Source organism: Leucoraja erinacea, chromosome 13, assembly GCF_028641065.1.
Source record: "Leucoraja erinacea ecotype New England chromosome 13, Leri_hhj_1, whole genome shotgun sequence".
In the NCBI taxonomy this organism is placed as follows: domain Eukaryota; kingdom Metazoa; phylum Chordata; class Chondrichthyes; order Rajiformes; family Rajidae; genus Leucoraja; species Leucoraja erinaceus.
This window is the reverse complement of record NC_073389.1, coordinates 5,734,031-5,761,962: the sequence shown is the minus strand read 5'-3', so window position 1 is coordinate 5,761,962 and position 27,932 is coordinate 5,734,031. Positions and strand designations below refer to the sequence as shown.

At 45.0% G+C, this 27,932-nt stretch overlaps 1 protein-coding gene across 4 annotated transcripts in view; it reads left to right on the top strand.

Moving 5' to 3' along the window:
• LOC129702576 (HMG box transcription factor BBX) overlaps positions 1-27,932 on the top strand; it is a 159,468-nt gene that overhangs the window by 35,951 nt on the left and 95,585 nt on the right. For all 4 annotated transcript variants that reach the window (XM_055644362.1, XM_055644361.1, XM_055644363.1 and 1 more), the window contains exon 2: positions 7,848-7,919. The gene's annotated coding sequence lies outside the window, so the exon portion shown is untranslated. The remainder of the gene's footprint in view (positions 1-7,847; positions 7,920-27,932) is intronic.

The following is a 27,932-nucleotide window of genomic DNA, read 5'->3' as shown; positions in this document are numbered from 1 at the left end:
TGTCCAGCGGTGAAATGGAAACTGAGCTATGGGAGAGATCAGAAATACGGAGCCTGGAATGATCCTGCAGCTTGGAAGCTAAGACTAACCGAGACCCTGACTTTCGAGGGGAAAGCCTCGAGCCTGTGTTGGAGACAGGAGGTTGGGGATCACAGCGAGGACACAATGTAGTGTGCATGTCAGCCGTTTAAGTAGCATAGCTTCAATGTAAATGGGGTTAAATTAATTGTTCTCAAATTAATTTAATGAACGAAATCACTGATACAGATGGGAAGCTATTTTAATTTTATCCAAAGTTACACGATTACTTGTTGTGTTAGTAATTGATTTATTACCAAATTGACGCAGTTTCCACATTGAGCACCTATATTTGTGCCAGGCCCATACACAGTTGAAACTATGGATGTATTTTATGCTCCAACAAAGTTGCGACATATTTGTATGATGAGGTAAAGTTACATTTTAACAACCTTTCCATTTAAATACAGAAGCCCGTCCAACTCCAGTCTGTGTTAATTTATTTTCCAACTTTGAGTCAAAACAGGGTGGTTTTTGGTGTATTTAGTGGGGACCTGTGGTTGGAAGTTGGGATACTTGTGAGACTTTCAAGCGCGAGTGCTGAGACACGGGGATAATCTCTTACCACGGTGCGTTTAGCGGAGTGCACTTGTTGCTTGCCTCTCCCATTGATCCACTTGCCCGGTCTGGGCCTTGTGCAGTTTAGTCAGACCCTTTGGGTCGGCAGAAACGAGACCCGTCAGAGCTTTGCTGAGCAGACCATTGTCAGGAGGCAAAGCCATGCCTCTAGCAATGCTGTCCAATAAAGGTGACAGGCTTTCAATATCCATAGGTACACAAAATGCTGGTGAAACTCAGCGGGTGCAGCAGCATCTATGGAGAGAAGGAAATAGGCAATGTTTCGGGCCGAAACCCTTCCTCAGACTGACGGGGGGTGTGGGGGGGAGAAGAAAGGAAAAAGGAGGAGGAGGAGCCCGAGGGCTGAGGGAGAGATAGGAAGGGGAGGAGACAGCAAGGACTAACAAAATTGGGGGAATTCAATGTTCATGCCCCCAGGGCTTCAATATCCACAGTCATGCACAGTAGAGAGCATGCTGACCGGTTGCATTGTGACTTGGTTCGGCAACTTGAGTGCCCAGGACCGGAAAAGACCACAAAAAGTAGTAAACACTGCCCAGTCCATCATCGGCTCTGACCTCCCTACCATCGAGGGGATCTATCACAGTCGCTGCCTCAAAAAGGCTGGCAGCATCATCAAGGACCCACACCATCCTGGCCACACACTCGTCTCCCTGCTACCTTCAGGTAGAAGGTACAAGAGCCTGAAATCGGCAACACCTAGGTTCAGGAATAGCTGCTTCCCCACAGACATCAGGCTTTTAAACTCAACTCAAACAAAACTCTGAACATTAATAGCCCATTGCACTTTTTCTGCTTATTTGTGTGTGTGTGTATATACATATTCAATGGTATATGGTCACACTGATCTGTTCTGTATTTATTTATGCCTGCTGTATTCTGTTGTGCTGAAGCAAAGCAAGAATTTCATTGTCCTATCTGGGACACAGGACAATAAACTCTCTTGAATCTTGAATCATTCAAAAAGTATGCCAAATGCACAATGAAAATTACTCCTGTTTTAAATATGACTTCAAAATAAATAGTAATTTTCCTATTTTCCTCATGGTTGTAAGATGTGTATTAGACTAGATGAGTTTGCAGATTCTGCACTGGGCAGGTTTCCTGGGAATCTCGGCAAATTAATGCTCTACCATTGGGCTGCAAGGAGAGATTTACTGAATGGAATCTTGTCAACGTTCAAAAATTTTGCATTAAACTCCAAACATTTTTGCATCTGCACTGGTAAATGCCAGCAGAATATTCAATTCATATCTTTCATTTAGATCTTATTGAAGGATTTGAAGATATAGAAGAAAGATTCACCTGAGCAGTGGATTGTAGAAGTTGTTCGCCTAGCCAGCTGAATATGGACATTAAAGACCAGAGGTGGTCATGGAGCTAAATGGAATGATTTCCATGTGGTCTTGTAACTCGGCTGAACATGCACATTCACTTCATTGTAAACAGAATCGTCAGTTCCTGAGCAATATCACTGGTAAAAGTTGTTGTGAAGTTGAACGTGCAACCCTACGCACTTTGAGAGGTCAAGGGTTGGAAACTAGCATTATTTATGTAACCATGGGGTATTAGAATTAGATCCTTTATTTGTCATTCAGACCTCACGGTCTGAACAAAATGTCATTACCTACAGCCATACATACAATAATAAACAACAGAACAGGCAGTAAACACAAACTAACATCCACCCAGTGAGCACCTCCTCACTGTGATGGAGGCAAAAATCTTAGGGCTGCTGTCTCTTCCCTCCTCTCCTCCCTCTGCGCTGAGGCGATACCCCACCGGGCGATGGTAAGTCAGTCCCGCGGCTCACCGAGCTCCGCGAACGGGCCGGTTCAAACTCCGTGGCCTGGGGGTGGTCGAAGCTGCCGCCCTCCAGTCCAGTGGACGCGCAGCTGTTGACGATGTCGTCCACTGGCCCGCGGCCGAACTCCGGACTCAGGCAGCCGCCGCCAGAACGCTGTCTCAGCCACCGGAGCACCGTTCCAGCCCCGAGCCGGGTCGCCCTCATGTGAGCGCCGTTCCACCCTCGAGCCAGGCCGCCCTCACGGGAGCGTCTCAGCCCCGTGCCAGGCCGCCCTCACGGGAGCGCCGTTACCCTCGAGCTGGGCCGCCCTCACGGGAGGCCAGCCCTCACGGGAGCGCCGTTACCCTCGAGCTGGGCCGCCCTCACGGGAGCGCCGTTACCCTCGAGCCAGGCCGCCCTCAAGGGAACATCTCAGCCTCTCACGGGAGCGCCGTTACCCTCAAGCTGGGCAGTCCTCATGGGAGCGCCGTTCCCCTCGAGCTGGGCCGCCCTCACGGGAGCGCCGTTACCCTCGAGCCAGGCTGCCCTCACGGGAGCGCCGTTACCCTCGAGCCAGGCTGCCCTCACGGGAGCGTCTCAGCCCCTCACGGGAGCGCCGTTACCATCGAGCTGGGCCGCCCTCATGGAAGCGCCATTACCCTCGAGCCAGGCCGCCCTCATGGGAGCGTCTCAGCCCCTCACAGGAGCGCCGTTACCCTCGAGCTGGGCAGCCCTCACGGGAGCGCCGTTACCCTCGAGCTGGGCAGCCCTCACAGGAGCGCTGTTAATCTCGAGCTGGGCCGCCCTCACGGGAGCGTCTCAGCCCCTCACGGGAGCGCCGTTCCAGCCCCGAGCCGGGCCGCCCTCACGGGAGCGAGCCCAGGGCGAGTCCTGACTGGCTCTGCCTCCGGAGCCTCGAGGTCGCCAGCTCCGCCATTAGGCCTCAGTGCAGACGGAGGCAGAGAAAGGGGATACGACAAGAAAGTCGCATTCCCCCGAAGGGAGAGACAGAAAGCCCTGTTTCAACCCCCCCCCCCCCCCCCCCACACATAACACAAACCTAAAAACCAAAATCTTAACTAAACAAGACGAAAAAAAACAACACAAAAAAGTAAAAACAAACGGACTGCAGGCGAGCCGCAGCCGTTCACCAGCGCTGCCACTTCCGGCATTGATCAAAGTTAAATATTCTAAACCCTGCACGTTATTATGGTTACTGCAACAATGATTGTGGAGTTTGGGGCATTTTTAGGACAGAAATAATGCTTGCTTTGCTTCATCACATAGCCTTGAGGCCTTTGAAATGAGTGTGTCACATCACACCATCTGAGGGGTTAGTATTTTCCTTCCAAAATGTAAATGATCATGGGATAAAATCTGACGGTGGACAATTCTGGCAGATTATACATATGGTAGTGAATGTATGGTGGTTCTGGACTTGATTCTATTGAATACGTGGTATTTTCCAGCACGTTACTGGCTCTTGTATTTAGCAACTCAGCGGGTCAGGCAGCATCTCTGGAGAAAAGGAATAGGTGACGTTTTGGGTCGAGACCCTTCTTCAGACTGAAGTCACCTACTCCTTCTCTCCAGAGATGCTACCTGTCCCACTGAGTTGCTCCAGCTTTTTGCATCTATCTTCGGTTTAAACCAGCATCTGCAGTTCCTTCCGACACACTTGCTCAGCTGTGCTATGGAGTGAAAGAATAGATTGCAAGCCTGGAAGGACAGATTGGAATTGCTGACGGAGATTGTTTCAACATCAAATATCCAGTATGTTAGAATGGAAGAGGTATAAAAGATTTTAGGAAAAGAGCAAGGATTTTGCAGCCACTGGTTTTCATCGGTGTAGTGATGTGTTGGGCAGGGATTTGGAAATGTGTGTGTTGTGTCTTTCTGATGTGTAATTAGAAGCTTTAGGAATGTGTTAGAATAAACCACCATGATCAGGCAATTTAGCCCTCCGAGTCAGCTCTGGTACTAATTTAAATTGTGACTGTACAACAACCTGCCGGAGTTTCTCCTAAATACTTCAATATTGTTTATTTATATCAGTTTGTAACTGAATTTTGGACAAGCTCTCAGGTGGCATAGGGATGGAAGAAGAGTAAAGAGGGATAATATAATCTTTCTGTCGAGGCAGTGCAGCGTAGGTTCACGAGGTTAATCCCTGGGATGGCGGCACTGTCATATGAGGAAAGATTGGGCTTGTATTCACTGGAGTTTACAAGGATGAGAGGGCACCTTATAAAAACATATAAAATTATAAAAGGACTGAACAATCTAGATGCAGGAAAAATGTTCCCAATGTTAGGGGAGTCCAGAACCAGGGGCCACAGTCTAAGAATAAGAGAGGAGGCCATTCAAAACTGAGATGAGAAAAAAGTTTTCCCACCCAGAGAGTTGTGAATTTGTGGAATTCTCTGCCACAGAGGGCAGTGCAGACCAATTCACTGGATGTATTTAAGAGAGAGTTAGATCGATCTCTTGGGGCTAGTGGAATCAGGGGATATGGGAAGAAGGCAGGCACGGGTTACTGATTGTGGATGATCAGCCATGATCACAATGAATGGCGGTGCTGGCTCGATGGGCGGAATGGCCTATTACTGCACCAATTTTCTATGTTATAATCCAGTTGATGCAATTCATAGAGGGCGATTAGTTGAGGAAAAGGACAGTGTTGAGCAGCGTTTTTGTGCGGTGAGCATTGGCAAGTGTACTGGCACCTCTAAAAAGTGAACATTTTTTTAGAATTGTAATTTTTGAACCTGTTGATTTTATACTGTTTTACCTGCATCTCTAAAGGTTGATAAACTACATTGACGAACAGCAGCCAATAACATTGGGTGAACTATCATAATACCGGCACCTTGTTGTCTATTATAAAAGCACTGGTGTGAAGTGAATAGTCCTGTGCGACTCTGGAGATAGTGGTGTGTGGACACGTGGGAAGGCCTTTAGTAATATTTGTAGTGTGGGTGAGAACACCACACCTCGCTTTCCACGACAATACCCCTGGAGTTAAAATTTCTGTTTGATATATGTATTGCATAAACTATGATCATCTCTGATTTTCACATGATTTTGCAGCTGATCTGACTTGTTATTTATACTGCAAGGCAGTTTGATTTCAATGGAGATAACTGTGGAGGATTTACACCGACGCAGAGGTAGAGCTGCAAAGCAAAATTGTCCTGTGATATGCTGCCTTCAATGTGAGCTGTGAAATGAATGGTTGAAGATTATTCTTGCTCAAAGTGACTTCCACAGCCTTGAGACTCGCCTGCTCTTCATTTATTGGAATGGCCCTGTCCCACGGTACGAGTTCATTCCAAGAGCTCTCCCGAGTTTAAAAAAAAAAAATCGAACTCATGGTAAGCACGGAGAATGAATGTAGCGGGTACGTCGGAGCTCAGGGACGCCTCTTAGCGGCTTGTAACGCTAACGGCAGGGACTCGTGAAGTCTCGCTAACAGCAAATAAGCTCAGGAAGACTCGTGAAGATTTTTCAACATGTTGAAAAATGTCCACGAGAGCCCCGAGTACTGACGAGCGGCCATTACCATAAATCTACGAGTTCGAATCAGGGCAAACTCGGGAGAGCTCTTGAACGAACTCGTACCGTGGGACCGGGGTTTAAAGCTCTTCCATTTATTCCAGTGTCTGATGCCGCTCAAGAGTCGGAACTGGTCTCTTCCATCAGATCGCACCTTTCTCATTACATTCGAGGATGGTTTAAACTGCATCAAAGTCTGAAGAAGGGTTCCAACCCAAACTGTTGCCTCTCCACCTTCTCCTGACCTGCTTAGTTATTCCAGCACTTTGTGCCTTTCCTTGGTCAACCCGGATCTACAGTTCCTTCTTTCCAAAGGGCGTGTTCTGTCCCCCTTTGACGATTGTAAATGATTGCATTCTATTTCAATGAAGAGGAAGGAGTCTTTCAATACTTCTCCCTCAATCGGCATCTTACAAATGACAAAAGCAAGCTATCTGGTCATAATTATATTGCTGTGATCAGGAGCTTGCTCTGCATAAAGTAACTGCCTTGCTTCCTATAAATGTCTTACAAATACACCTGTGGAACACTCGGGGATGACCCTGAGGTTGTGAAGCATGTCATTTGAAAAATAAGTACTTTCTTTTGGCTCAGCAACTTTATAAAACCAGGTTCTCACTGCAAACCTGCAGGTCCTCTAGCTCAATGAATATGTGGGCTCTGCTGCTCTGGGATATATCGTGCATGTTGCCTGCTCCTGACTGCTGCCCATTGACCATAACTTGGGATGCTGGCGTGCAAATCGCTGACCAGGCTGGGCTGTAATTGCCTTATTTTTAAAACAAAAGTCCTAATACAGTTTAAACCATCCACGTATGTAATGAGCAAGGGGCGATCTGATCGAACAGACCACTCTGATCTTTCAGTGGCATCAGATACAAGAATAATTGGAAGGGCAACAGAATAAAGAGCAGGAAAGTCACAAAGCTACAGGAGTCAATTCCAGAGTTAAGGGCTTGTCCCACTTGGGCGTCATTTGCGCGTCATTTACGCGACATCGTTTACGCTTCACGACGCATGACGAGCGCATTGTGATGCGTTCATGGTGTGTGGTGATGTCGGCAGTGACGCGCAATCGTCCCAGGATTTTGGGATGTACAAAATCTTTGCGCGCCATCTGCGTGACACGCAAATTACGCCCAAGTGGGACAGGCCTTTTAGTTACCGAGTTAGAATAAATGTGTATCTGACGTCTCGGATTTAACCTGTTTGTACAACCGCTTTCTTACCTGAAACACGTGCTCACCGGCTTAGTTTCCCCTCTGACACTGGACATCCCAGATTAAATGAGACGGGTGGGTGAGGCATGTGGGAACTGATCAGAGTCGTTTACTGAGGGCAAATGCTGCTACAAAGATGCCATTTCAATCCAGTAATCGCCATGGAATGAACAAATTATTCCCCATTCCAACTCCGGTGTATTTTGTGCCCATTGTTTGTACCAGTTGTGCTTATTTGATTTTGCTGTAATATTTTTGTTTTTGTGGGTCAAGGAAGGGAATATTTCACAATGGGAAGCACCTGTGAACAGATTTTTCATGACATATCCGTGTCATTGAAGTGTGTGGTTCAGCCGGTTCCATCTTTCGATTGCGTAAAGCTGTGTGTTGCTGTGTTTGTTATGCTGGGAAATGCTAGAGGAGATGCGGTTGGGACGGGCGATTGGGGTCCACACAACCTGCTCAAACAACCCCGAGTGGGTAGCGTGCAGAACCCGATTATTATTTACTGCGAGGTATGCACACGTTGAAACACAGGCTTGTAAATCTGCAGCCTTTATACCACACTACTTAATCCGACATGTCCGATGAATGATTCATTCCATAAAGCAATATCTGTTTCTTTTTAGGTGGTGATCAAGTGCGAAGGAGTTTGGAAAAGGTTCATTCTCATCACATCAATTTCCATTTTAATTGTTTGGGTAAGAAAAATGCACATTTTTTGACGCACGTCCATCCAGAATGCACTGTTTTTGTTTGGAGATATTGGCAGAAAACTCTTTGGCATTTATCTTACTTTAACTGTTCATTTGACTATAAATCTACATGCATTCAAATTATTGTTCTCAAGGGTTTTATAGCAGTGGAGTTTGGACAATGTTTGACCAATAGTTCCAATTGACATTATTATAGTGTTAAAGAGGTTGTTGTCAAAAATGATGGATCACATATTGAGTGTTTAGTTGTTACGCTGCTGTTGTGCCTATCTTAGATCTATTATCTATTCTCTTCATTGCTGAGAGGAAAGCAATCAATTTATTTTCAGAAGTAGTCTGGAGAGCTGTGTCTTACATTAATTGTGGTTGATGTTGATAATTTTAGTTTAGTTTAGAGATACAGCGCGGAAACAGGCCCTTCGGCCCAGCGACAATTTACACTTATACCAAGCGAATTAAGGTACGTTTGTGGAGTTTGGGAGGAAACCAAAGATCTTGGAGAAAACATATGTGGTCACGGGGAGAACGTACAAACTCCGTACAGACAGCACCCGTAGTAGGGATCGAACCTGGGCCTCTGGTGCTGTCAGCGCTGTAAGGCAGCAACTCTACCACTGCGCCACTGTGCCGTCCTTAAAGTAAGAAAATGGCTTGGAAATCAGAAAGAGCTCTACAACATTCCAAATGCAATCCTTTCAGAAAAATTGAAAATCAAACGTTTAATCTAAACTTGAAGCTGTTGAAACTAATTTGTTTAAACTAAACTTAAAACTGTTTTTGCGCTGTGTTCTCTGTTGCAAGATAGCATGATTTTTTTTTTTTGGCCTCAGTACAATTCTGAAGCTTGGAACAAGCTTTGAAATACATGTAATAGATTTATCTTGTCGGGTAAAAAAAAAAAAATGGGGAGGGAAGCTTTCAGGGCCTGTATCATTTTCACGACCTAATTCATGACCTCTGCCGGGTTTGCCCTTGACTCATATTCGCACCATGGTCGTCACGAGGTCGTAGGAGGTCGTAGCAGGCCGTGATGCTAGCCGTAGGTACTCGTGACATCAAATAGGTCCCGACGTTTTTTTAAGCATGATGGAAAAATGTCCACGAGTAAAAAAAGGTTGTGAATTAGGTGGTGAAAGTGGGACAGGCCCTTTATCCTGGCATTCTGGTTTACACAACAGATGTTCCAACTGTTTCTGCTATATTTTCTCCTTGCTAGTTTATCTGGAATAGTTACTGTTTTCACATCATACTAGTCTCCAATGCCTAAATTTGGATCAAAGAAATGAAGTTTTATACCCAGACACTTTCCAGCACTTTTCAAAATTCAAAAACATTTCAGATTTTCAAAATGAAATTCATTCAAGTGACCTTGTTTCAAGCAGCCTCACTGCAACCACATTCACTCTCAGTAACATAACATTATCCAAACTTATTTAAACAAAGATTCCATGGAAGTTTATTACTCAATTTCTGTAAAGATAATATTTTAATTGTATAGTAGATTAATATTTTCGTGAGGGAGTGATCTTTTATAAAAGGGACATGTAAAGCTGATGTAATTGTGTAGGAAGGAACTGCAGATGCTATTTTACACCGAAGATAGACACAAAATGCGGGAGTAACTCACGGGGCAGGCAGCATCTCTGCATAGAGGGGATGGGTGACGTTTTGGGTTGCGACTCTTCTTCAGACTCTGAAGAAAGCTCTCGACCCGAAACGTCACTCATTCCTTCTATGCAGAGAGGCTGCCTGGCCCGCTGATTTACTCCAGCATTTTGTGTCTAAGCTGATATGATTGTTGGCTGTATCTGACCTGAAATTACTAAGGAGGGAGTTGTCCGATTTCTTCAATTAGTTGTGAATTGTTGAGACTTTGTTCCAGTACTGCTGAGAGTGCAGCATAATAATTCTGTGTATCATCGGCTGGAAGTCAAGAATGTTTAATTGTCATGTGTACCAACAGTGGAACAATGACATTATTACTTGCTACAGCTTTACAGGCGCTTAAAAAACATAGAAACATAGAAAATAGGTGCAGGGGTAGGCCATTCGGCCCTTCGAGCCTGATCAATACGATCAATATGATCATGGCTGATCATCCAACTCAGTATCCTGTACCTGCCTTCTCTCCATACCCCCTGATACCTTTAGCCACAAGGGCCACATCTAACTCCCTCTTAAATATAGCCAATGAACTGGCCTGAACTACCTTCTGTGGCAGAGAATTCAAGAGATTCACCACTGTGTGAAAAATGTTTTTCTCATCTCGGTCCTAAAAGATTTCCACTTTAGCCTTAAACTGTGACCCCTTGTTCTGGACTTCCCCAACATTGGGAACAATCTTCCTGCATCTAGCCTGTCCAACCCCTTAAGAATTTTGTAAGTTTCTATAAGATCCCCCCTCAATCTTCTAAATTCTAGCGAGTAGAAGCCGAGTCTATCCAGTCTTTCTTCATATGAAAGTCCTGACATCCCGGGAATCAGTCTGGTGAACCTTCTCTGTACTCCCTCTATGGCAAGAATGTCTTTCCTCAGATTAGGAGACCAAAACTGTATGCAATACTCCAGGTGTGGTCTCACCAAGACCACACCTGGAGTAAAGCAATAACACAACAAATAAATATATAATGTCCACAGTACAACAAATTATCAGTAATACCAGGTAACCAGACAGTAACAGTGCAAAACGAAGTACAACCAAAACAAAGTCCACAGCAGATCTAAGCATTTGCGAAATTGAAAGTGAAGCATTTGTGGGTACAGGAGGAATCAAGGGACGTGGAACTGGCACAACGAGCTGGACATGTAGTCGACGAATGACACTTGCTCACTTCCATGATATACTTCAACATTACGTGTGGTAAATGTTTTTCTGTTTCGAACAAGAAATGGTAGGCATAACAGAAGAAATCTTTTATTTTGTATTGATTGATATTTGTTGCATTTGCCATTAGCTTTTATACGTGCAGTAAGATGGCTTAAAATAGTAGGTTGTTCCTGGTTTACATGGGGTGTTGTCTGTGTCAACTTGGCTCCATATTTGTGTGCACTTGGCAGAAAGCCAACCTGAACTGTGTCACTTGATGCAATTGTGGGTCTCTGCTCATTCTCCCGTAGTGATGGGAGAGGGGAAGTTACTGCTGTTCAATGGGAGGGAGTTCTTGATGTACCCAGCTGTACACTTGTCCTGCATGCACTTTGTTTCTATGCCTATTGTGCAGACCATTCTTTGTCAACAGGTCTGTTTCAAGACATAGTGCCCGCCATAATGTTTGAGACAAAGACCCATCATTTATTTATTCGCCTCTGTACTCTGCAATTTGAGATTTGTTATAGAAAAGATCACATGTGGTTAAAGTGCATATTGTCAGATTTTAATAAAGGCCATTTTTATACATTTTGGTTTCACCATGTAGAAATCACAGCCCCATTTCAGGCCACCATAATGTTTGGGACACGTGGCTTCACAGATAATAATAATAATAATAATAATAATTTTATTTATAGAGCACTTTAAAAACAAACATAGCTGCAACAAAGTGCTGTACATCACTAATCATTGACAAAAAAGTTAATACACACCAAAAATAACAATCAAAAGAAATAGTAGGAAGACATGTAAAATAAAGAAACATCAAAAACACCACAAACAGAAGCAAAGCCTCAGGCATGGTCAAAAGCCAGGGAGTACAAATGCGTTTTAACACTGGATTTGAAGATGGACAGTGAGGGGGCCTGTCTGATGTGCAACGGCAGGGTGTTCCAGAGTGCCGGAGCAGCAACAGAGAAGGCTCTATCCCCTCTGAGCCTCCGACTAGACCTCGGTACCTCCAGGAGCAGCTGACCAGCTGACCCGAGGGACCGGGCAGCAGCGTATGGGTGGAGCAGCTCAGAGAGGTAAGGCGGGGCGAGCCTTAGATGTTTGTAATTGCTCAGGTGTGTTTAATTGCCTCCTCATAAGAGAGCTCTCAGCTTTCCTCCAGTGTTTCCATCTCCTTTGGAAACCTTTATTGCTGTTTATCAACATGAGGACCAAAGTTGTGCCAGTGAAAGTCTAAGAAGCCATTATGAGACTGAGAAACAAGAATAAAACTGTTAGCGACATCAGCCAATCCTTAGGCTCACCAAAATCAACTGTTTGGAACATCATTAAGAAGAAAGAGAGCACTGGTGAGCTTACTAATTGCAAAGGGACTAGCAGGCCAAGGAAGACCTCCACAGCTGATGATAGAAGAATTCTCTATAATAAAGAAAAATCCCCAAACATCTGTCCGACAGATCAGAAACGCTCTTCAGGAGTCAGGTGTGGATTTGTCAATGACCACTGTCAGAAGACTTTATGATCAGAAATACAGAGGCTACACTGCAAGATGCAAACCACTGGTTAGCTGCAAAAATAGGATGGCCAGGTTACAGTTTGCCAAGAAGTACTTAAAAAAGCAACCACAGTTCTGGAAAAAGGTCTTGTGGACAGATGAGATGAAGATTAATTTATATCAGAGTGATGGCAAGCAAGGTATGGAGGAGAGAAGGAACTGCCCAAGATCCAAAGCAAACCACCTAATCTGTGAAACACGGTGGTGGGGGTGTTATGGCTTGAGCGTGTATGGCTGCTGAAGGAACTGGCTCACTTATCTTCATTGATGATACAACTGTTGATGGTACTGTAGTAGCATAATGAATTCTGAAGTGTATAGACACATCCTATCTGCTCAAGTTCAAACAAATGTCTCAAAATTCATTTGCCGGCAGTTCATTTTACAGCAAGACAATGATCCCAAACATATTGCTAAAGCACCAAAGGAGTTTTTCAAAGCTAAAAAATGGTCAATTCTTGAGTGACCAAGTTAACCAGATGATCTGAACCCAATTGAGCATGCTTTTTATATGCTGAAGAGAAAACTGAAGGGGACTAGCCCCCAAAACAAGCATAAGCTAAAGATGGCTGCAATACAGGCCTGGCAGAGCATCACCAGGGAAGACACCCAGCAACTGGTGATGGCCATGAATCACAGACTTCAAGCAGTCATTGCATGCTAAGGATATGCAACAAAATACAAAACATGGCTACTTTAATTTACATGACATTGCTGTGTCCCAAACATTATGGTGCCCTGAAATGGTATAAACACTGCTGTAATTTCTACATGGTGAAACTAAAATGTATAAAAATGGCCTTTAATAAAATGTGCACTTTAACCACATGTGATTTTTTTTTTTCTATTACAAATCTCAAATTGTGGAGTACAGAGGCAAATAAACAAATTATGGGTCTTTGTCCCATACATTATGGAGGGCACTGTATAGGGGGAATTCATCTGTGTGTGTTTAAAAAAAAGTACAAGTTCTCAGTTTGTCATTAATGATAACTGATTAATGACATGTAAGTAAGCATGCAGGTACAGCAGGCAGTAAAGAAAGTTACTGGCATGTTGGCTTTCATAATGTATGAAAAGCTCCTTCTGCAGTTGTACAGGGCCCTGGTGAGACCATATCTGGAGTATTGTGTGCAGTTTTGGTCTCCAAATTTGAGAAAGGACATCCTTGCTATTGAGGCAATGCAGCGTAGGTTCACGAGGTTAATCACTGGGATGGTGGGACTGTCATATGAGGAAAGATTGGGCTTGTATTCACTGGAATTTAGGATGTGAGGGGATCTTATAAAAACATATAAAATTATAAAAGGACTGGACAAGCAAGCTGCAGGAAAAATGTTCCCAATGTTGTGAGAGTCAAGAACCAGGGGCCACAATCTAAGAATGAAGGGGATTGCCATTTAAAACTGAGACGAGTTAAAACTTTTTCACCCAGAGAGTTGTGAATGTGTGGAATTCTCTGCCACAGAGGGCAGTGGAGGGCAATTCACTGGATGAATTTAAAAGAGAGTTAGATAGAGCTTGAGGGGCTAGCGGAATCAAGGGATATGGGGAGAAGGCAGGCACGGGTTACTGATTGTGGCTGATCAGCCAGGGGCGGGAATCCGGAGGGGGGGTGGGGTACAGGGGGACACATCCCCCTCCCCTTGTTTTGAGAGGTGGGGGACGATCCCCCTCCCATTTTTTTGTAATTCGGATTTTAAAACTTGGTGAAATCATCGCCTTCCGCAAGTCATTGGGGGTGGGACTGATGATTGAGGGTGCCGATGGGACAGGAGAGAGGTCATGCAGCAGGCAATGGGGGGGAACCACGATGATTCAGCGCGATGATTGGAGGAGGGAGACGTCCGTGGAGCAAAGATTATAGAGCGGAGCTTGAATCGGCCCGTTCGTGGGGCTTTTCACCGCCCGGCCCGGCACAGTCAAACGCTGCGTCGAGGAGATCGAGGCTCCCGATGTTGAAGCCCCTGCCTGGGGATGTAAGGCCCCGTGAACGGGCCGATTCAAGCCCCACGATTCGGGGCGGATGAACCTGCTTTTGCTGGAGTTTCGGAGTCGGTCACCAACCAGATCAGCTCCCGATGTTACCATCCACAGCAAAGATACTAGACAGGGCTCACGGCCGATGCCTCGTGTGTGTGCGCATGGCCACCAAGAGATTGTGTCCTCCCCCCCCCCCATGTTTTGGCAGCGATTTTGGTGCCTGCTCAGCCAGGATCACAATGAATGGTGGTGCTGGCCCAAAGGGCCAAATGGCCTCCTCCTGCACCTATTTTCTTTGTTTCTATGATTTCAAAGAAGCAGATGAGAACAAATCTTAAAGGAGCACTTTCAATCGAAGGTCTTGAATTGTATTTTGAGCACCATATTCAGTGCAGAGTTCATGGGTGCTCAACTTGTAATGTTCAAATAACTCGATGTGGATTAATAAAATAATTCTATCAGAAGGGATTTAACGTATTCAGAGGCTGGATACTTTTGTACAAAGGAAGGCATGAGCAGTATGGCTTTCTTTTTGTACACGGACACGTCCATGGTCATGGCTGGATAAGATTTACCTCGTATTTACATAGTCTTGTACACTAACTATCACATTTTTTTGTTGATTTCTGCTGTTTATGCTAAATCCCTGCTCTGGCAACCTCAAATTGTGGCACAGTTTCACTGTTTGATATTTCAACGCATTAAAAGCAAATTAGAATATTGTATTCATTGAGAAACGGCACAAAGAAAGAAATATTCTATTTCTCAATCAAGGAAGATTAAAGCAACCGAGAAAATATATTGTTGAGAGATATATCCATGGTTGGTAGTGTGGTATACAGGAATTGCCGGACATTATGTTCCCAGAATTCAGTTCCAGTAATAAAAAAAATATTTCAGAATCTTGAACAATAATTAAAAGCTGAAAGAAGGAGTCTCCATACATTTCCTGTAGGCCGTGGTGCCATGTAGGAGTCTCCATACATTTCCTGTAGGCCGTGGTGTGGCCAAGGCACTTTCTCTGGCATCAAGGCTGCCACCTATCTGTTCTGTTGCCACTTCCTTTCATTCAATTTGATTCCATGTTTATTCATGAAGTCATATTAAAGTTTTAACTCTGTTATAACCACATAAAAAGGTGGACATCCTTCAGTTTTTCCACTTATTTTGATTTTAGTTTGTAAGTAGTGGGCAATTATTTTTCTAAAACTCAGCAAAAGCTTTTTGTCAGTATTTGTTATCTAGTCAGAATCTATGTTTTAGAAACATAGAAAATAGGTGCAGGAGGAGGCCATTCGGCCCTTCGAGCTAGCACCGCCATTCATTGTGATCATGGCTGATCGTCCCCAATCAATAACCCGTGCCTGCCTTCTCCCCATATACCTTGATTCCACTAGCCCCTAGAGCTCTATCTATCTCTCTCTTAAATCCACCCAGTGATTTGGCCTCCACTGTCCTCTGTGGCATGGAATTCCACAAATTCACAACTCTCTGGGTGAAAACATTTTTTCTCACTTAAACGTCTTAAATGGCCCCCCCTTTGTTCTAAGACTGTGGCCCCTGGTTCTGGACTCGCCCAACATTGGGAAAATTGTTCCTGCATCTAGCTTGTCCAGTCCTTTTATAATTTTATATGTTTCTATAAGATTCCCCCTCATCCTTCTAAACTCCAGTGAATACAAGCCTAGTATTTTAAATCTTTCCTCATATGACAGTCCCGCCATCCCAGGGATCAATCTCGTGAACCCACGCTTCACTGCCTCAATCACAAGGATGTCCTTCCTCAAATTAGGAGACCAAAACTGTACACAATATTCCAGATGTGGTCTTACCAGAGCCCTATACAACTTTTGGATTAAGAATGCATGCTATCCTTTTCAAAGTGTTGATGCAAGCGACTTATTAGTGCCATTTCCCTGAGCAATGTTCTGGTTCACTGTGTCGCCGGTGTGTGCTATTACATAAAATAATATAGCTTTGCCGTAGAAATGGTTAAATGAAAGCCTGGATCAGTCTAAGCACTGCAGAATACTGACAAAATGACCTGTCAGATTGCAGAGTAGCATCATGTGCATTTCTCATCAAATTAAACAATTCTGTCACAACTGCAATGTATATGTCATTAGTGGTCGCAAACTAAACTGAAGCGGGAGCTTGAGGAACAAACGACACATGCATGGATTAGTTTGGGCACTCATCCAATAAGGAATCAAGGCGAATAAAATAAATCAGCCATTTGGTGAGTTGTTCCACAAAAGAGTTCTTGCGCAAAGAATTCTGCTGCAGGGCGGCACAGTGGCGCAGCGGTAGAGGTGTTGCCTTTGCAGCGTTTGCAGTGCCGGAGACACGGGTGCGATCCCAACTACGGATGCTGTTTGTACGTTCTCCCCGTGACCGCGTGGGTTTTCCCTGGATTCCTCCTACACTCTAATGACGTACAGGCTTGGTATAAGTGTAAATTGTCTCCAGTGTGTGTAGGATAGTGTTAATGTGCAGGGATTGCAGGTTGGTGCTAACTCGGTGGACCGAAAAGCCTGTTTCCGCGCTGCCTCTCTAAACTGAAACTAAACTAAGGTGCACCATTCTTATAACAGTATTTGTACGAGGTTTCTGAAAATAGTTTGCTATGCCGTGTAGCAAAATGGCCTTGTTTCATACCCAGATATGTCTGGTGGGTTGCTGTAAATCACCTGTGTACATTCAGTAACATCAGTAGAAATGGCAGGTGTAGTCTCACGGCTGAAATGGAAGTTGTACCAGTATTGCTCAGAATTGCTCACATTGAACAATCCCTGTTCCAGGCGTACACTGGCCCTATCCCCAAACTCTATCTCCGTTACATTGATGACTATATCGGTGCTACCTCCTTCACCCAGGCAGAACTCATGGAATTCATCAACCACCAATTTTCATCCTGCACTCAAATTTACTTGGACCATCTCCGACACCTCCCTCCTCTTTCTTGATCTCAGTCTCCATCGCAGGAAATAGACTATTGACTGACGTCCATTACAAACCCACTGACTCCCACAACTATCTCCACTACACTTCTTCCCACCCTGCTTCCTGCAAAGACTCTATTCCCTACTCCAAATTCCTCCGTCTACGCTGCGTTTTAGAACATATTAGAACATCCGAGATGTCCTCATTCTTTAGGGACTGGGGTTCCCCTAACCAATCATAGATGAGGCCCTCACTCGTGTCTCCTCGGTACCCCACAGCTCCGCACTTGCCCCCCCCTGCCCCCTAGTCCTTACCTTCCATCCCATCAGCCATCACATACAACACATAATCCTCTGAATTTCCACCCACTCCAACGGGATCCCACCACTAGTCCCATTTTCCCATCTCCACCATTTTCCACCTTCCTTAGAGAACGTTCCCTCCGCAACTCCCTGGTTAACTCATCCCTTCCCACCCAAACCACCCCCTCCCCAGGTACCTTCCCCTGCAACCGCAGAAGATGCAACACCTGTCACTATACCTCCTCCCTCGACTCTGTCCAGGGACCCCGACAGTCCTTTCAGGTTAGGCAGAGGTTCACTTGCACCTCCTCCAACCTCATCTACTGTATCCATTGTTCAAGATGTGGACTCTTATACATCGGCGATACCAAACGTAGACTGGGCGATCGTTTCACGGAACACCTTCGTTCAACCTGCCTGAACCAACCTGATCTCCCGGTTACTGGACACTTTAATTCTCCTTCCCATTCCTACACAGACCTTTCTGTCCTGGGTCTCCTCCATTGTCAGAGTGAGGCTAAACGCAAATTGGAGGAAGAGCATCTCATATTTTGCTGGGGCATCTTACAGCCCTGCGGTGTGAATATTGATTTTTCTCACTTCAGGTAGCCCCGGCATTCCCTCTGTCTAACCCTCCCCCACTCAAGTCGCTCCAGCTTCTCATTTTAACCTTACAAACAGCTAACAATGGCCTGTTTCCTTTATCATCGTCTATTTCTCTCGTTTCCCTTATCCCTAACCAGTCTGAAGAAGGGTCTCGACCCGAAATGTCACCCATTTCTTCTCTCCAGAGATGCTGCCTGTCCTGCTGAGCTACTCCAGCATTTTGTGTCTATCCGGTTTAAACTAGCATCTGCAGTTCCTTCTTACACATTGCTCAGAAGGAGTTCTGATCATCCAGGGGAGTCCCAGTACAATCACTCGGACACACATGGTCTGAATAAGATAACTGGCTGCAAAGCAAGGTCAGGGAACGCCATTGTGATAGCGCGACCCTACCTGGTGAACTGAATGCTTTCTATGCTCACTTTGGGCATAGAACACACGTCCCTTCACACGCCAGTGTGCTCTCCCCAGGGTGAATGTTGCAGAGGTTAGGTTGGCCTTCCTGAGGGTGAACCCACGGAAAGCAACTGGCCCAGACGGAGTTCCTGGCCGTGTCTATAATAGCTGCACGGACCAGCTAGTGGGCGTATTCATGGACATCTCTCATCTCTCCCTACTCCATTCTGAGATATGCACCCGATTCAAGAAGCCCACCATCATCCCGGTGCCAAAGAAAAGCAAGATCTCATGCCGAAACGACTACCATCCAGTGGCCTTGACATCCACCATCATGAAATGTTTTGAGAGGCTAGTTATGGAACGCATTAAATCCAGTCTACCAAGCGGCCTTGACCCACTGCAGTTCACCTACCACCACAACAGGTCCATGGACGATGCCATCGCTGTGGCCCTACACTCATCCCTGGAACATCTGAAGGAGCCACCTACACCAGACTCTTATTCAAAGCTCTGCCTTTAACACCATTATACCATCCAAGTTCATCACCAAACTCACAGGACTTGGTGTCAGCACTCATCTCTACAACTGGATCCTCGACTTCCTGACCAACAGACCCCAATCAGTGAGGATAGGGGATAAATCATCCTCTACGATAATCCCCACCACTGGTGCTCCACAAGGATGTGTTCTCACCCCCTTCTTTACTCCTTGTACAGCCACCACTGTGCAGCCATGTACAAATATGATTCAATGTTCAAATTTGCAGACGACATCTCCATTGTGGGCCGGATATCAAATAATGATGAGACGAAGGAAGGAGATTTAGAACCTGGTGTCGAGACAACAACCTTTCTCTCAATGTCAGCAAGACGAACGAGATAGTGATGGACATCAGGAAGTGAAGCGGTTCACACACCCCAGTTTGCATTGAATGTGCCAAAGTAGAGATGGTTTAAAACTTAATTCCTAGGAGTCAATATCAAGAACAACTTCTCCTGGACCACCCATATTGAAGCAACGACCAAGACAGCACACCAACGCCTCTATTTCCTTAGAAGGCTTAGGAAGTTTGACATGTCCCCAACAACCCTCACCAACATCTACAGATGCACCATAGAAAACATTTTATCAGGATGCATCCCAGCATGGTTTGGGAACAGCTCCATCCAAGACCGCAAGAAATTGCAGCGCATTGTGAACGCAGCCCAGACCATCACACAAACCAATCTCCCTTCCATTGACTCCATTTATACCTCACGCTGCCTCGGTAAGGTCAGCAGCATAATCAAGGACGAGTCGCACCCTGGCCACTCCCTCTTCTCCACTCTAGCCTCAGGCAAAAGGTATAGAAGTTTGAAAACAAACTCCTCCAGATTCAGGAACAGTTTCTTAGAAACATAGAAACATAGAAAATAGGTGCAGGAGGAGGCCATTCGGCCCTTCGAGCCAGCACAGCCAATCATTGTGATCATGGCTGATCGTCCCCTATCAATAACCCGTGCCTGCCTTGTTCTCAGCTGTTATCAGGCAACTGAATCATCCTATCACTACCAGAACTACTATCCACCTCATTGCTGACCCTCTGACTATCCCCGATTGGACTTTTGTTGGCTTTATCTTGAACTAAACTTATCAAACAACAATGAGATGGAGGACTGAAATTGAGAACCTTGTGTCGAGACAACAACCTTTCTCCCAATGTCAGCAAGACAAAGAATATAGTGATCGACATCAGGAAGCGAAACGGTAAGGGCCTGTCCCACTTAGGCTATTTTTAGGCGACTGCCATGGTTGTAGCACGTTGCTGACAAACCGGCGACTGGATCCCCCCCTTTGACATAAACTTTGAAATAGAAACATTACTTTAACAACAACAAAGCCTGAAATCAGCAGCGGCGCCAACCTACGTTAACTTGGCAACAACTACAACAGCACCCACATCAGGAGAAGTCAAGCTACGCCCATTGGCGTCAAACCCACTGTCGCCTACTGTCTCCCAAAATGTTTCAACATGTTGAAAATCCAGCAGCGATGCTCCGACTCTTTGAGCGACTGAGGAGACGACTCACGACCAACAGGCGACACCCTGGCGACCATGTGGTGACAGCCTTGTTGCCTGTAGTCCCCTAAAAAATAGCCTACGTGGGAGAGGCCCTGTACACGTACCCCAGTATGTATCTATACACTGCTAATGGCTCGATTGTAATCATGTATAAATACCCTTTAGGGGCTGTCCCACATGGGCGACCTAATTGGTGAGTTTAGAATAGTTTGAAAAAATGTAATATGAGTCCTCCTTCGACTATGTTGAAGACTGGCTTCAACTAACTTCAGGAAAATTGGACACCGAACAGTGGAGAGTGAAGACGTCCTCCTTCGACCTCCCTTCGACTATGATGAAGACTATCTACGACTACCTTCGACTACCCTCGATTACCTACGACTAACATGCTGACCTACTACGACTAAGCCTGCGAGTAAAAAAAGTATCGATTGTTTTCCATGGCGACCTTTTATTTTACTCGAGGGCAGTTTTTAACACGTTGAAAAATACGCCGCGATCTAGCTGAGGCCTCGAGACCACTCTCGACCATGAAGGAGAGTTACGAAGACCTCCTACGACCTCGTGTCGACCATGCTGCGAGTATGAGTCGAGGGTAAACTCGCCAGAACTCGCGGATTAGGTCGCCCAAGTGGGACAGGCCCTTTATGTATCGATACACTGCAAATGGCTCGATTGTAATCGTGTTTTAGACAATAGACAATAGGTGCAGGAGTAGACCATTCGGCCCTTCGAGCCAGCGCTGCCATTCAATGTGATCATGGCCGATCATCCAAAATCAGTACCCCATTCCTGCCTTCTCCTCATATCCCCTGACTCCGCTATCATTAAGAACCCTATCAAGCTCTCTTGAAAGTATCCAGAGAACCGGCCTCCACCGCCTTCTGAGGCAGAGAATTCCACAGATTCACCACTCTCTGTGTGAAAATGTGTTTCCTCATCTCCATTCCAAATGGCTTACTCCTTATCCTTAAACTGTGGCCCCTGGTTCTGGACTCCCCCAACATTGGGAACACATTTCCTGCCTCTAGTGTGTCCAAACCCTTAATAACCTTATATGTTCCAATGAGATATCCTCTCATCCTCCTAAATTCCAGAGTATACAAGCCCAGCCGCTCCATTCTCTCAGCATATGACAGTCCCGCCATCCCGGGGATTAACCTTATGAACATACTCGCTCAATAGCAAGAATGTCTTTCCTCAAATTAGGGGACCAAAACTGCACACAATACTCCAGGTGTTGTCTCACCAAGACCCTGTACAACTGCAGTAGAACCTCCCTGCTCCTATACTCAACTCCTCTTGTTATGAAGGCCAACATGCCATTCGCTTTCTTCACTGCCTGCTGTACCTTCATGCTTACTTTCATTGACTGATTTGCCTTTCTGCTGACTGTATAGCACGCAGCAAAAGCTTTTCACTGTACCTCGGTACACGTGACAATAAACTAAACTGAATAGAGATGAAATACTGTTGCATCCCTTGACGGGAGATTTTGAACAACTGATTTTGTTGAATATTTATCACCCCATGCCTCCTCAAAATGAACCAACAAATTCTAATCATATTTATGATGTAGAATTCAACTTTGAATTCGACAAAAGTGTAGCGGAAATCTATAGTATCCTGGCTGTAGGCCAAATTGTCGATAATGATGTCCTATTTAGTAGGAACGTTTTTTTTGCACAGAAGGGTGGTGGGTGCCTGGATCATACTGCCGGGGGTGGTGGTGGAGGCAGATGCGACGGTGGTGCTTGAAGCATTCAGATAGTTGCATGGATATGGAGGGATATGGATGTTGTACAGGCAGATATGAGTTGGTAATAAGTGTCAATAACACTGACACAGCAGTTTCCAAAGCTGGCTCAGCACTACCATCTTGAGGGCACTTAGGAATAGGCACTGACCTTGTCTGCAACACCCCATGGCCCACAATTATTTTAATTGAAAAGGAACATTTAGCATGATACTTATTGTCCTCTTAAAACAATTACAAGAAAAATTAGGTCACAGAACAATCTATAACATGAAATCATTTTGAGACATTGTTGTATTGTGTGTCACTTGAAGAAGCTCCTGCAGGCATTAGTCTGATATTGCAAGCCTAGAAAGAAGTGATTAATATTATTAAAGATTATCATTCAAAATTTCCAAGTTTTTTATTTTATTTCTACCTTGTACCAATAGTTGACTGTACCTCTTTGTAATAGCCCTGTCCCACAGTGCGAGTTCATTCCAAGAGCTCTTCCTAGTTTAAAAAAAAACCAAACCCGTGGTAAGCACGGAGAATGAATGTAGCGGGTACGTCGGAGCTCGGGGACGTCTCTTAGCGCTCACGGCAGGTACTCGGGAAGACTCACTAATGGCGGGTAAGTACGGGAAGACTCGTGAAGATTTTTCAAACACGATGAAAAATGTCCACGAGAGCCCCGAGTACCGACGAGTGGCCATTACCGTAAATCTCCGAGTTCGAATCAGGGCAAACTCGGGAGAACTCTTGGAATGAACTTGTACCGTGGGACAGGGGTTGAAGTCCCTCTCCTGAAACTCCAGGATCAGGATTTTTCCCCTCCAGAGCTGTTTTTTCCAGTCTTCTTGCCACACTACATCCTGCTCATTTGCAAAAAATGTACCTTCAAAACACGATGCTGCAAGATGGTAAATTCACTCATCTATTACCACACACTTGTCCTCACCCACTGAACACCACATGTAGTAACAAGGAACTGTAGCTGCAGGCTTATACCAAAGATAGTTTCAACATCCATATGCCCCCTGCCCTCCTCAGTTAAATCCAGCCTCAACCCACCCAAAAACATCCATCACTCTATCCCTTTGAATTGATCACCTTTTTGTTCTGTGCCTTTTTAGAGCATTCCCCACCTCCTTGGAAATGCATTTGTGAATGCCACCAACGTAGTTAGCAGTAGTCGGAGCTGTACAATATGGAAACGGCCACCTTATCCTTGCCATCCAAGTTCACATACTGAGCTAGTCCCATTTGTCTGCATTCTGCCCATATCCTTTCCTATCCATTTCTTTCCATTTTTAAATAACGATCTACAATTTTTACTTTTGGGTAGATATGGATATATTTTGTCCACATCCTGAATCCGTCTCTGTGCAACTAGGAATCTTTTCTTTCTGTGAAGGGACCACATTTAAAGGCAGAATATGTATTTGTGTTGTCGTCACACACCAACCCCCTTTCTCCATTAGTTTGTTAAATCAATCATTTGCTCTCAGTGACTGTACCGTTTTAATGGACCAGTAGCAATTAAATGATGAAGTGACTCCTGTCTAGTAGAATATTTATTCATCATCTCTTATAAAAATAAAATTTGAAAAAGCTGTATAGTTTAGTTTATTGTCACGTTTAATGAATTTTCCACCTCCTTGGCAATGCTGCTATGAATGCCTCTAACATAGTTTTCATCCACTGTTTAGGCAGTTTGGGTGTGGGATGGCAATATAAAGGATTTGGATGTCTGTATTGCAGATGGGCTCTATGGAAGGCCGCAAACTAGAGTTTGGAAACAAATGCAAGGGAAATCCAAACCGTTGACTACAGGGTAAATAAGATTGGAAATCCAATCGAAGGCAACAGAGATTTCAGTCCAAATACATAACCTGTGTCTCATTTTAGTTTCGTCAGTTTATTGTCATGGGGTACAGTGAGAAGAATTTTGTTGTCTATACAGTCAGCGGAACGACTGCACAAGATTCCAATCAAGCGGGCCACAGTTACAAGATGAAGGGAATAACGTTTAGTGTAAGGTAAAGTCCAGTTAAGTCCAATTAAAGATAGCCTGGCTCTCCAATGAGGTGGAGGGTTGGTTAGGGCTGCTTCCAGTTGGCGATAGCATAATTCAGTTGCTTAATAACAGCTGGGAATAAACTGTCCCTGATTCTGGACATGTGCGCTTTCACACTTCTTGTACCTCCTGTCTGATGGGAGAGGGGAAAAGGTGGAGTGACCGGGGTGAGCTTTGTCCTTGATTATGCTGGTGGCCTTGCCGAGGCAGTGTAAAGAGTAGACGGAGTCAATGGAAGGGAGGTTGGTTTATGTGATGGTCTGGGCTGCGTCCACAACTCTCAACAATTTCTCGCGGTCTTGGATGGAGCTGCTCCCAAACCAAGCCGCGATGCTTCTCAATAAAATGCTTTCTATGGTGCATCTGTAGAAGTTGGTGAGTGTTGTTAGGGACATGCCGAAATTCCTACGAAGGAAGTAGAGGCGGTGGTGTGCTTTCTTGGCCATTGCTTTGACATGGCTTGATATAATCTCGGAAAATGCACCGGGCTAATGGCCCTGTCCCACGGTACGAGTTCATTCCAAGAGCTCTCCTGAGTTTAAAATTAAAATCAAACTCGTGGTAAGCACGGAGAATGAACGTGGCAAGTACATCGGAGCTCGGGGACGTCTCTTAGCAGCTCGTAACGTTAACGGCAGGTATTCGGGAAGACTTGCTAACGGCAGGTAAGCTCGGGAAGACTCGTGAAAATTTTTCAACATGTTGAAAAATGTCCACGAGAGCCCCGAGTAGCTACGAGCGGCCATTACCTTAAATCTCCGAGTTCAAATCAGGGCAAACTCGGGAGAGCTCTTGGAATGAACTCGTACCGTGAGACAGGGCCATAAGCAAGGGAATAGAATTGTCTGAAGAAGTGTCCTAATATGAAACATCACCTATCTACGTTCTGCATTGATGTTGCCTGACCCATTGAGTTACTCCAGCAACTTGTCTTTTTTCTGTAAATCGGCATCTGCAGTTCCTTGTGTCACCAGAATATTTTGGGGGAAGGGCTGCTTTTGTTGAAACTTGTGTGCCAGAAAATGTGAAGATCATTTGCTTCTGATTTTATGTTTTCAACCATTCAATGACTGATTGCTAATTGCAGGCATATTCTTGAATTGGTTGAAATCCATTCAAAAACTGTTCAAGTTGAATTGCATTGAACAAAATGGTTTGTTCAGTTGTCAGGAATCAGTTAAAAGTCCACTTCCTCTAGTTAAAGAAAGTATGAAGATTAGTATATATTCAATCAAAACCTGTCTTTAATTTGAATTTGTTGTGAAAAATAAGCATAAAATTGGTATGGACAATCAGCAGAAATATTCAGTGTTAAAAAAACTGAAGCAGTGCCTTTCGATATAGGGAATGTCTATAACATTTGTCTTAAGCGAATTGAGTGTACCTTGGTGTGTAATGGCTACAATTCTCATCAATCCTTTTCTCTTTTTAATTACTTTGCAAAAATCTCGAAACACCTGTTTTCACTTCTTCATTCTGGGGTATTGTGTGTAGGTTGATAATTTAAAAAAAAACGATTTTAATCCATTAAAAAAAAAAGGCTGTAACATAACAAAATGTGGAAAAAGTGAAGGGTGTCTGAATACTTTGTGAATGCACTGTATGTCCTCTGGTTCTTCATGCTCCGACTCTGGATAAAAGACTGCATTAACCCTATCCATTAACTTCAAGATCTTATACACCCAAAAACTTGCGTGGTCTGTTTCCCACACTGACCAAGTTCACTAGAAAATTTATTATCCGATTGTATAACATTGTTTTTAAAAAAAAAAGTGAATTAAAATTGTGTTGGGTATTAATATGTCAAAATGGTCCCATAAATGTGCTAGTCGGCACTGCAGGGACCATGTGAGATTAACTATTTCACTAAATGTTCAATATTTCTCCTCTTCCTATATTTATACTGTGCTCTTCAGCATTTACCACAGTGTCAACGATGGTCCTTGCCTTTGAGCCACATTAATCATGCTAGTTTTCATTTGAGTGCACGCTGTCTCCCACTACACCGCCCCAACGGTCAATCTGTTGCCTGAACTTATATACAAAGTACATGGCAGTAAATCCCTTCCCTGAATCACTCTGATCATGCCAGGTTTTGCCAATAAACTAAAGTTAGTTGCATCGCTGTTTGATATAGGTTTTATTTTAACAGTAATTTTCTTCCTCCTAACACACCACCACACAGAACTCCACCAGCTACCCCCTCCCCTCTCCTCTACGCACAACAAGAATAGGCATAAAATGCTGGATGGCAAAATGCAATGGCAACCTTGTTATACGGAACTGCAGATGCTGGTTTACACCGAAGATAGACACAAAATGCTGGAGTAAAGGACCTGTCCCACTTTCACAACCTAATTCACAACCTGTTTTACTCGTGGATATTTTTCATCATGTTGAAAAAACGGCCCGACCTACTTGATGCCACGAGTACCTACGACTAGCATCACGACCTACCTACGACCTTGTGACAACCATACTCGGTAACCTGGGCATCGACCCCTCCCTCTGCAACTGGATACTGGACTTTCTAACCAACAGATCCCAGCCCGTTAGGTTAGACAAGCACACCTCTTCAGCCCTCACCCTGAACACCGGCGTTCCACAGGGCTGTGTGCTGAGCCCCCTCCTCTACTCCCTCTTCACCTACGACTGCACACCTGTACATGGTACTAACACCATCATCAAGTTTGCAGATGATACAACGGTGATTGGCCTCATCAGCAACAACGATGAGTCGGCCTATAGGGAGGAGGTCCAGCGCCTAGCAGCATGATGCGCTGACAACAACCTGGCCCTTAACTCCAAGAAGACCAAGGAGCTCATTGTAGACTTCAGGAAGTCTAGGGGCGGCACGCACACCCCCATCCACATCAACGGGACGGAGGTGGAACATGTTTCCAGCTTCAGGTTCCCGGGGGGTCAACATCTCCGATGACCTCTCTTGGACCCACAATACCTCAACTCTGATCAAGAAGGCTCACCAGCGTCTCTTCTTCCTGAGGAGACTGAAGAAGGTCCATCTGTCTCCTCAGATCCTGGTGAACTTCTACCGCTGCACCATCGAGAGCATCCTTACCTACTGTATCACAGTAAGGTATGGCAACTGCTCTGTCTCCGACCGGAAAGCACTGCAGAGGGTGGTGAAAATTGCCCAATGCATCACCGGTTCCTCACTCCCCTCCATTGAGTCTGTCCAAAGCAAGTGTTGTCTGCGAAGGGCGCTCAGCATCGCCAAGGACTGCGCTCACCCCAACCATGGACTGTTTACCCTCCTACCATCCGGGAGGCGCTACAGGTCTCTCCGTTGCCGGACCAGCAGGTCCAGGAACAGCTTCTTCCCTGCGGCTGTCACACTACTCAACAATGTACCTCGGTGACTGCCAATCACCCCCCTCCCGGACACTCCTCCCACAGGAAAAACACTATGTCTGTATACATGTAAAACGATTTATTCATTGAAATCATATTCTATGTTGCTCTTCCAGGGAGATGCTAACTGCATTTCGTT